At 38.6% G+C, this 12,144-nt stretch overlaps 2 long non-coding RNA genes and 1 other non-coding gene across 4 annotated transcripts in view; 2 read left to right on the top strand and 1 right to left on the bottom strand.

Annotated features, from left to right (window-relative positions):
• LOC145444692 (uncharacterized) overlaps window positions 1–12,144 on the top strand; it is a 330,781-nt gene that overhangs the window by 85,054 nt on the left and 233,583 nt on the right. The gene's annotated exons all lie outside the window — the stretch shown is intronic.
• Window positions 1–12,144, bottom strand: part of LOC145444720 (uncharacterized) — a 55,209-nt gene that overhangs the window by 27,700 nt on the left and 15,365 nt on the right. The window lies entirely within an intron of this gene.
• On the top strand, window positions 2,975–3,048 carry Trnan-guu (transfer RNA asparagine (anticodon GUU)). The gene has a single exon. It is a non-coding gene; the product is annotated as a tRNA-Asn (tRNA).

The following is a 12,144-nucleotide window of genomic DNA, read 5'->3' as shown; positions in this document are numbered from 1 at the left end:
GATTTTATTTGAGGTATTCAATTCATGGTGGTTGTCGACTACTATATGGTCGCTTACAGCAGGTCGATATTCCTTATTTTTGATTCCGTCTCTACCGACTTGTAGTGTGGCACACTTCTAGGCTTTTACAAGATACCGCTTACGCAGCTGAGATGGCGAGGAGTAGTCTAGATAAACCTCCAACTCGTATAGGTAGGAATTCTAGAGTCGAACACGGTCGGACTCGAACCCACAACCCATTGGTGTTGTAGCTGTGGATGATAGCACTACGCTATCTCACCACACTTTAGATCGGTTAGGAATGATGAGATCTGTGAGTCCCAAAATAGGCGATATCGTCCATTGAAACTATTTACCCTAACCGATCCATGTGAACGCGACCGTGGACTTCCAAGCCGATACGAATGAGTAAATGAATGAAATATGAATGAGTTGTGAACGAATCAATTTTCCAAGTACCGTAAGTAATAAAGCTAAAATTACACTCGTGATCCGAATGGAGTCATTTCTGGAATGTTCAGCAGCCGAAAAAATGCGAGGACCCCGAGTGGGGCTATTGAGCAAGCAATAGCATCTCAAAAATTATATAGTAAGACTAAACTCACCAATATCCATTCAATCTTGCCTTACCTCGGTTGATCCGCAGGTTATATGATGATAAGTGTTAGTTTCATCTCCGGTTCAAAGGGCGGCGTCTTCTACATAACGTGCCGAATCCAAAACGCAAATGACAAATGGCAAAACTGCCGCGACTGTCGGGAGGCATTAAGATGGGATGTTGTTTGATTTGTGATCAATGCATTTTATTCAAACTCGTCTTACCGTATTTGATCCATATATGATTATAACAGTAGTTTGTGACATCGGCGGATTAACAATCTGCTTCCTTTACTGATGTGCCGCGTCCAAACTTCTTATCAAAAAACTGCCGCGACCCGGGATTGAACCAGGGACCTTTTCAGATCTTCAGTCTGACGCTTTCCCGACTGGGCTATAGGGGCGATTGAGGTGGCCAGTACGGGGCTCGAACCCGCGACATTCGCGTTATTAGCACGACGCTCTGACCAACTGAGCTAACCGGCCGATGGTTCCAAACACGACAGATGTCGAGCAGAATGAAGGAGTTGTCATTAATTTGCTATTAATTGGTAATAACATTTATCTCTGTTATTATGGTTCGATCTAACATGGATAGACTACGAAAAATAATTAAGTATGTTTGTTTATCTTGGCAAATCAGACAGAGTATTAAAATGGACTTCAGCCGATCATAGCACTATTTAAATTTTGCCAATTTAAACTCTTCAGTGAGTGATAAGCCATCATCGAAAAACCATTTATGGCTGGCGAGTCATAGTTTTCCGACTTATCATCATCATCATCATCACCATTGGTTTATTAGCAATTTTATCCGCTCAATATACCACAAAAATGCGATACAATGAAAAAAAAGATGGTGTCGAAGCGACTTGGAGTAGCCTTTGGAATCAGACACCCACCTTGGCCTAGGCCCTAGGTTATGTAAAGAGGAGGCATGCACACTCACTGAATGAAAAGTAAAGAAGATAGTATAGAAAAAAGCAAGCGACAAAAATGGGGTGGCATGTCGTGGAAGGCGAGATCGATAGGTCAGTCGTGGTCCGGTATTCTTAAGGATTGATTGGTATTTATTTAGTAGTAATTGCTTGTATTTAGACTTGAATGTGGACATGCTCGTCGACTCTCGGACAGCCGGTTGGATACTGTTCCACACATCAGGTCCTCATATTTGATGGAGTGATGATCTTTTCGGTGGATCATATGATATTTGGACGACGTGGACGCGCGTGTGGTGTACTTGTGCGCTTTTGATTCCGAGGTAAAAAAGTCATTGAAATATAATGTTTCTTTTTTTATTATTGACACAAATTGTAAAATTGTGGGCTGTCGAATTGTAAAATTAGACTGCTAGAGGGCAGATATTTCGACCTTCAGCGACATCGAAAACGTATAACTGACACAGTTGACATCACGTGTGGGATTAAAAGATGATGTCCGTCGACATTTTCAAGCGAATACTTCATTTATGCGCAGCCAGATATGGTGCATAAAATAGGAAACTGTAGAAAGACTAGTTCCGCTGGGGCTTGGACCCAGGACCTTCTGCGTGTTAAGCAGACGTGAAAACCACTACACTACGGAACTTGCAGGAAAGCCCTCTTATTCATCAACTTACATATAGATAGCGCAGGTTCTGCGCGTGGCTAGTCAACAAAACCTATTACTTGATCTATATATGTGGCACACTGCATTGTGGAGATTATGGTGTGACGTCCGGGACATTCATCAATTGAAGTTTTACGGCTCGGGCACTCAATATAACTCCGTCGTCTACCAATCATAGCGCGAATCTTAAGCGATGTAATGTGACAAGTATAGAAGCACAATCAATATAGGAAAAAGTCATGCGAGACATATCGCACTATTGGGAGAGTATGTCTTGGTCAGATTTAGTGGCTAATCATTTGATAAATAGTGCCGATATTTGAGATGTTCGGTATAAAGTGGGTTTCAAATTTGCAGCAACGGATTCGATATACGACGAGTCATACATATTACGTTACCGCCGATGTCGAACTTTTCGCTTTGTAGGTGATTTTAATACATGAGACTGAAATTGGATTCATTTCCATAAAATAAGGTTAGGCCTATTTTAAAATTATATAGTTTATTTTTCTGGGGATAAGGGGGTAGCCATGTAATGATGACGAAATCGAATTCCAATTTAAATCCAATGTTTTATTCCAGAATCCAAGTCATAATTTGCAAAAATTTAAACCTGATTGCTAAATAACTGAATCCACGTTATCATTTGCAAATGTATTGGACGGAAATTAGAATAAACATGATGATTGATATGCGTTGTATTAAGTATGCTAAACAACTAATTATCATTTTGATAAGCCCTGATAAAAATGCTAACGTGAGAGTGGCCGTCTCTGTGGCGCAGTCGGTTAGCGCGTTCGGCTGTTAACCGAAAGGTTGGTGGTTCGAGCCCACCCAGGGACGATCTTCTCATTCTCTTGGAGAAAAATATCCAAAATCTGAGGATATTGTGATCGCTTGCTGAAAGTTACGAGTGAAACATGTCTGACCTATATTGTATCCCTATACCTGGTATTACAATATATCGTTTGATTCCTTCGTAATTCGTGTAATATAGAGCAGTGGTTATCAACCTATGGGATGGTACGCAGTTCTGCTTATGAAAATAATTGCAATGCGGATGGCGAATGAATGTGGATGAAAATCCGGATGAGTGCGGATGAAAATCGTAAATGACACAGACCAACAGAAATTTTTCTCTCAAAAATCATGATGTGATAGATCGAATCAGGGTTATATCAGGTGCGTTGAGTCTGAAAATGACAGTACTTTGGCCGAATTGGTAATATTTTTTGAAATATTGCTTCTTTCTAACACACCAAATATTTTCCGTTGAAACTCTAAATATTTTTCCGGTGACAACGCCAAAGAGAACGCGTTTCGCGTAAAAAAAAAACGAAACACCTGAAAAGGTGAAGTTACATAGATCAATATCATCGTATCCATTAAACTTGGACCGTTGCATATCGGATACTATGCATACAGCTGTAACGTGGAGAAATGCCAAACCATGGTTGTAAGTTATCATTAGGACAAAGAGTTCCTTTCCTAGAGGATTCGATTCTCTAATGCAGCGGTTCTCAACCGGGGGTCCGCGAAAGCTCTAAATTTGCAAAATGCTTGATAATCTAATTTGTATCACGAGACAGTTTCGCTTCATAAGTGCTAAAACTTCATAACTTATTCAAACAGAATGGCCATCTGAGATGAAATATTATACTCTGAAAACCAGGGGTGGTCAGCAACGAAGTATTTCTAGTTTTTTGAAGTATTCAAGTAGTTTCCCTCTACTTCTAGTACTAACTCTAGTTGAAACAATTTTTTTTCTACTTCTAGTTTATAATATTTTGTGATCTACTTACTTACTTTTCGCTATTTTCAGTTTGTCAAGTAGAAGTAGATTATTTCTCCAATCAGGAAGATAGCCTGAGGAATTTCGGGGGTGTTTTCACGGAGTATCAACAATCACTTACTCACTTATTCAGTACTACAACCACCCAGGTTTCATCATTATAGATGATTTCAATAATTTGATCTAGTGCTGCTGTAAGCTCATCGTAATATGCAGAGGTGGTGTAACTGCTCCTAACAAGTTATTGATACCACTTTTAATTAAACTCAAATCCCACGATCGATAATGACAAACGATGATCCGTCGATGAATGTTGAAATGATATATTCGAATAAACGACGTAACAAATGAATGTCCCAGATGCAGCAAATAAGGTTAGTCGTGGAATTAGGTTTTAAAATAGTGGTCGCCTGCGGTTATGGAAGACAAGCCTAAGCAATAGAAACACATGTCAGTAACTAGAGACCACATAGGACACATGGAAATTTGTAATCTAGTGCGTATTTTAGTTTATTATGTTTATCACCCTATATGGGGGCCCAAGACCAAGGTTTTTTTGGGCTGACAATGTGCTATTACGGCCCGGCCTACACGACATGTACACCTTCTTCCTATGATTGAAATTATATATCTTTTGATACGTTCGTAATTCGTATAATATAGAGCAGTCCTTTTCAACCTGTGGGATATAGTACGCACTAATCTGGATGACAAACGGGGTGCGGATGAAAATCCGGATGAGTGCGGATTGAAATCGTAAATACAACAGGCCAACAAATTTTTTTTTCTTGATATACTAGATCGAATTAGGTGTATAGCAGGTGTGATGCGTCCGAAAATGCCATTACTTTTGCTCAATTGGCTTTTTTTTTCTGATACATTGTTTCTTCCTACCACTCTAAATATTTTTCCGTTGGGGGCAACACCAAAGAGAACGCGTTTCGTGTAAAGAAAATCAAACACCTGAAAAGATGAAATTGCATAGATTCTCAATTTTGCACAGCGCCCTATATTATCGATCTATTCAAAAAAATCGGTGCTAGGCAGTGTATAGAATGCACGCGAAGTTATATCTTAACGATACTGTCCAGAATGGAAAACATGAGCCAAATCGACTCTGTGGTTAGCCATTGTTTGGCAGACCGCGTAATTGCATTGCCACGAGGTTCGCTGATGCAAGTCAAGTTCAGCATGGCTAAACTGCTTCGCCAGTTTGATCTGGATCCCCGAGATGATACCATGGTAAGGATTTTAGATTCATGCAATAAAGAAAACCCATATCTTGTAATATGTCACGAAAATAACAAACTGCGCATGTGCATAGAAACTGTATAAATATGTTTCTTTATCAAGTTCTTTCCGTCGATCTAACAAATGCAAATGCTAATATGGTCAGAAACAATTTGACTACTTGATCTTGGAGGTTATATACACAGGATTTGCAAAGACGATTCTAAAGCTAAGGGAATCTCCCTTCCCAATCACGAACCATGCCGCATGTCACATGGACTAATAGGAACATCAATTCTATGGAGATTGAAATGACACAACATTTCTGAGAATCGTACGCTGATGGTCTGCCGCGTGTCAGCCAGGAATACTGTCTAGGGATGATGGTACGATTCTTCGGTTCGCTTTTGTGTTCGGTATGCGAACCTTGCATGCATATTAAGAGCTTCGTATTAATAAACGAACAGAAGTTGCATTGATATGTAGCAGAAAATATTTATTCAAATATTAATTTGTTTTGAGTGAGAATCATGTTTTGCTGATATATTTCTTTGATACTGTTGTTGATAGACAGTTCAAGTTGCGCACCTGTAATCCATGGTAATGTGTAAGACGTGTGATGCGGTATATTTTTGCTTTCGTGAATTGGTGAAAATTAGAAACCGCTCAAGCCTTAAGCTTTAAGGCTTACAGATTAGGTTAGGCTTTGGACATAAGTAGTTATATAGATCGCTCGTGACGCGCCATGGGGTTCTTATGGGTGCACCCGACCGGTGCCGCGAAAACTCGTCCTGAACCGGTGACCCTTTCAGACCCCCCTTCCACCCGACCGGTGCCTGGGTTGGTATAGGCATCTCTCGACCGGTAACCCTTTTCGGTATAGGGATCTCTCGACCGGTGCCTCGAAACTCGTCTTGAACCGGTGACCCTTTTCGGTATAGGGATCACTCAACCGGTGCCGCGAAACTCGTCTTGAACCGGTGACCATTTTCGGTATAGGGATCACTCAACCGGTGCCTCGAAACTCGTCTTGAACCGGTGACCATTTTCGGTATAGGGATCGCTCAACCGGTGTCGTAGTGGTAATTCGTAGGTTCGGGTATATGCATCTCTCGCACGGTGTTGAATAAGTATCAAGTTAATAGTCACGTGATTGGTTCTTAGTTAATGTGTATATCCCAAATTATTATATATGACCGATACGAGTTAATCCCAACGTTTACGGTGAATGCGACTTCAATATATCGTTATTCTTATGACCGCGGCGGTGATTCGTACTTTTGGGTATAGACTGCGGGTGGCATGTCGTAATTTCAACAAAAAAGGCGTGAAAATAGTTTGCAAAATCTAGGAATCACTAGCAAGGTAATATTTGGTAATTAGTTTACCAGAGAGCCGGCGTAGACGGCGATTCCAATACCAACAATAACCGCGTTCACAAACTAACACTTCAAATACGTGTGAAATAGTTTGCAAAACCCCGCGAGCGCTGACAAGATAATGTCTCGGACATAACCATCTTTCGCGGCTTCGTGTTACAGGCATATCGATCGCTCACGCGGTGAAATTTTCGTAAGCAGTTTGTCACAGAACTTGATTTCACTCGTAAAGATTTAATAAGTAACGAATAACGGACCGCCAGTGTCGGTAACTTGAATAGCGACAAATTGTCACTTATTTCTACTCTAACCCTAATCCTTTGTGAAGTGTACGCTTATTCAAAAAGGTGCGAAATAATTCTAAAATCCTACGATCGCTCACAAGATAACACCTATAAGACATAACCATCTCTCGTGAATTGTGGTTACATACATCGCAATCGCTACAATGTAATATGTTGGTAGTTTGGTGCAGAACTGGATTTCACGAGTCTGATATAATAAGAATATTACCTATTAAGTAATAAGCACCGAATAACAGAACCGTCGCAGACGGTGACTTGAATATCCAAGATTTGATACTTTTCGCGATCGCTATATGTTTCACGTTGACTTTGGTTGCGTGATGCGAATCATGAGAATATTCAATCAATGTGTCAATTTGTCAACTTGAAATGAAACTCACTACACAAACCAAGTTGATTCGTATTTGAATGTGTTGATCCGGTACAACTCTAATCCTTTGAGAAATCCATTTACCGCGAACAGTTGATTCGAACGTAACTTGAATATTGCTGACTCCAACTTCAGTCGCATCGAATTATTCACACATTCCACGCTGCTGTTTCACACCTATAGAATCAATACCAACTAACTAAACAAGAATCAAGAATCACAAGTATGCACATACAATAATTGTATTTATTACTGAGAAATCAAACGCTTAACAAAAACACGCAACTTATCATTTACCAACTCAAGCATTACCAAAAAAAAAATTCAGGTATTGTTGATTGAAAATCCTTGAGTCCTTATTATCAAAAATGTTATAGTGCGGCGTCGGAATCCATTCGCGGAATGTACTAAAGTTAAATTCAGACAATCCAAAATGAAATGTCTCGACTTTAACATAGTCTGAATTGAAATAGATTGACAAACATGACTACCATCTTTCCAAGTACCATTTCGATATTATACGCACATTGATTTGAAACAAGTAATGAAACATTACAACTCTATTCACGATCTGGCTTTCCGTTTGTCAAAGAGAAATTTTAACATCTTACCATACTCAAAAGAATTATTCATAACATTAACCGGTGTTAAAAATATAGTTTTCACTTACTTGATTATAACACTACAACTCGCAAACTTGAATTAATTCGTCCTGGTTGTATTCATATGACCGATAATTTTTATTCAACGGTAAAGGTCGTTACTATTCTGTAAGACAAAGTATTTACTAATCGGTGCATATACGCGATTTGACATAAACCTATTATATTTTGAGTATACGAGATTTGAATGTCTGAACAATAACTGAGAATTAAATTATCACAATTGAATCCATATATGACAGCGTAAAAGATATTGGAATGTCAGCAACTCTTTACGGTCATAGTTACAACCACATTAACTAATTTACCCAGCCAACACGTCATGATCATTCCTGAAATCAACACAAACGCGACCACTGACTTGAGTTAACCACAAAACGGCATCAAGTTTTTAATCAGCTTGCAGCTGACAGATTATTCGAATGCATCGATGGGGAATATTATTGAACTCGTCGATATTGTTACTTCAACAAATTATCGCTTACGTCGACTGCGAAAGTTAATATCGAATGGTAAGACTTGATCGCATATTTGTTGAACACAGACATGACAAAGAACATTACCGAGATTTTACAAACTAGTCATATTACTTTTCACATCTATCAATATCAGAATACAAGTCATCAAACTTTTTGTTAAATGTAATATAGCACTTTTGGAATCGGATTCGTTATAGTCATACAAATTTTATTAAACCCAACACCAAAACAAAAGGACTTTCAAGCTCATTGAAATCAAATCATTCGTCTTCGACTAGCGCTTTATTAGATTGCACGCAACAATTCGTTACGAATGAGCTGTAACCAAAGTTAAGAAATCTTTGTGCCCACAGATATGGAAGATGAATATAGCTAACACAATCACGAATCGACGTTTTAGAGTATTTCACGGATGTAATAAACTTGTTAGTGTCGCCTATCTAAAATTATGCATGCGTTCGATTTCCATACCGACTGTTGCGATGTTTAGGATTCGCTTACAATGACCAAGAGTGAGGATTTAACATCAATGTCGTTACTGTCGGTATTCACAACAGAGAATCGAAACATTACACAGCGTGAAAATTTATCTTTGATATCAAAGCACTATCCCAAGTACACGATTAATACTCAACTCCGTTCACACTTTCCATAGAACGTGCTAAATGCAAAATATCGCGAGGAGACTTTGATCATTACAAAAGTATATTGGGGTATGTTTGCTAGACGCATCCAATTCAGTTAGAAATTTCTGGTGCACAACAATCGTAATATCAAGGAAGTACTTGCTATCACTAAACGTGTTTTGTATCGTTGTTCATTTGTAGTATTAATTGAAATTGTTTTTGAACACTCAAATAATAATTCCCGACATGAAACCAAGCCGCTGAAAGTCGTTACCATCACGAAGAAACAATTTGTACGATGTTTGGCGAATGTGCCCTATAGTTAGGTGTACTAGAATTATTTGTGTAACACATACACCGACAATGCAATCGAAATTTTTTCCGTTGTCATTCGCTAAAGTAAATGTCATCACAATACTCTGTCACTAAAAGACGTTACTTGTATGTGATTGAGCCCCTAGCAATTAACTCACTAAACCGAACTCCAAAGAAATTTTACTCACTCGACGGATATGAAACAGCGTCGCTTAATCGGTCTATATCGCTTTTCTAAATGTAAATCATATCCAGCCAATAGAAAACAATTTCCACTCGCTTGGTAATGAAAACGTGGTGTAGGTCTTTATTCAATATTTTGTTTGTGTCAAATACTTTGCAAAAAACACACTGGAGTGGTTGAGCTTTACATCATCAGGCTGTCATCTGTAAATCTAGCTTACACGCGATTTGTAACTGTATCGTTTACCTAACCGAGTTGTATGCACAGTTGATATTTTTGTCATTTAGTGATTGTTGAACATACCACTTCGAAATACTCCGTTGAACGTAATTTCCATCATCGCGATAAGCGAAGTACATTTGTTTTGAATTCATAACAATCGGCTTTTCTATGACATGATAAACTATTGACAAGTTCTGCTTAGAAGATTGGTTGCATATCGCGAAAAATAATATACCACTCATATTGATACTGTTACTCCATTGATCGGTATTTTCAAACGAACCGATTTTCAAACGAGTAAAATTTATTACTTGAGTTGTTCTGCTTACTATATTTAAATGTACACTCATCCATATTTCAGAACCACAACGAACAACGATAAAAAGTATGCAATCAAACACAACATGTTTTACTTTTGTAGGACACTAATTATTATCTCATTTCATACTAAGTGTATAAGAAAGATATTCATGACACACGAAAATATTCGCTCATGCTACGAACATGTACAATGATTGGTGGCGCTTTCAAACTGTTTCGATGTCACAAGAACTTTATTGTCTGAATGGTTGTTCCTGTATCTTAATAACCAAATAGTTCAACACAGAACTAGTACGAACGGAAACATCAGAGTTGTTTGTATGCGTGCAGTATGCGAATACCATGTGTGAGTCGAGCACAACTGCGGTATCCACCATCCAAGTGTAGTTAACACAAATTCATTACAACGGAGCCGCGTAAACTTTCGTGAAAGAAAAGCGTATCCACTCCCCGAGGGTTCTGTCAATGTCATAACAATAACCCAGCTACTCCAACAACAGAGTACATATGTTTTCTAGTCACGGTCTTTACATCTTTCACATAGATCAATCTACTTTGCTACCGAAAAGTGCTGAGTCATCACATGATTGTCCTCACAACGAAACAACCAGTAGATGGAGCTGTATTAAAATTTTCCTAACCCTTTGCACACCAGCGACAAATTGTTTAGTGTATCGAGTTGTTGTTCAGCGTCAAGTCTCCATGTTGAAGCATACATTAAAACAGCGCAATCACAATCCAATTGAAACCACGGATATATATTCATTACCTCACAAACTGCCACATTCAGAAAAATAAATTTTATTTCCCCAAAACATACTTGTAACCAATCGCTTTCATTAAACACACAACGCCATAATAATATTTACTTTCTACAACATAGACATTCCGATGTAGTCAAGAAATATTTTTATTAATCAAAACCATCGACTTCTGTTTACGGTGTTAGTGTGTGCATGTCATACATGGGGGTCCGTATTAAAATGGAAACGACACGACTGAATGTGAGGAGATAGAAGTCTATCGCATAGATTTACATGTGGTCTTCGCTACGGTTTCCAAAAACGAATCATCTCTTTTGCGTTGATCGAGACCGAGCAAATTAGTTAATGGCTGTGATTGTGTTTGTCATATGCGAATGATAGGGTTACTGTCAAATCTACATAGAACAACCTTCTGGCGCTCATAATAGCAATTTCATTCTCTCCCTTCGTAATTGTATACTCACGACAAGTCTATTGTACAACTCGACAGCTACGTGTAACAAGACCAACGACACTGAACCCACGACGTTTACGTATGTAAAATTACCACTTTCACTTGGCAGTCCATCGTTTACCTGACTAAACATATCATTTTCCTTTGGAGATCTGACGTTTACCCAGAGTAAGAAACCATTTTCACTTGTATATGTATTTTTTCCCCGGGTAACAAACCTTTTTCACTTGGAAATATATTTTTTCCCTGAGCAACAAACAATTTTCACTTGGAAATATATTTTTTCCCGGGTAACAAACCTTTTTCGCTTGGAAATATATTTTTCCTGGGTTACAAACCTTTTTTCACTTGGTGGTCCGTCGTTTACCTGAGTTAAAATATCATTTTACTTTGGAGATCTGACGTTTACCCAGTGTAACAATACATTTTCTCTTGGTCATCTAGCTTTTCCTAGAGTAACAAAACCATTTTCATTTTGAAATCTGACAAACACACCTGACAATTTGGTATTTGTTGTATTGACGATAGTTTGAAATAGATTACAACGAACAGTGACGGAAATATACACGACTACCGGTTTCAGAGTATACCCCCTTCAGTCGTATCACATCAATATCATCGATTAACCACATACAATATGCTCTTGTACACCGAAATGCATGTTTTGGAAAATCGGACTATAGGCTTCGATAGTTCTGTGATGTCCGGGTTCGTGCTTTGGATTTTCCAGAGTCAAAATGTCTGAATAAAACACCTCCTCGACGATGGTTGGTATGTGGATAACGGTGTTCAGAAAACGGTTGGATTTATGTCACCCATCGCGATAACAATTCCGG

This window comes from Botryllus schlosseri, chromosome 8, assembly GCF_051294905.1.
Source record: "Botryllus schlosseri isolate E-star chromosome 8, Bs_hap1, whole genome shotgun sequence".
Taxonomy (NCBI): domain Eukaryota; kingdom Metazoa; phylum Chordata; class Ascidiacea; order Stolidobranchia; family Styelidae; genus Botryllus; species Botryllus schlosseri.
Note: the sequence above shows the minus strand (reverse complement) of the source record. Positions and strands in the feature narration are given on the sequence as shown.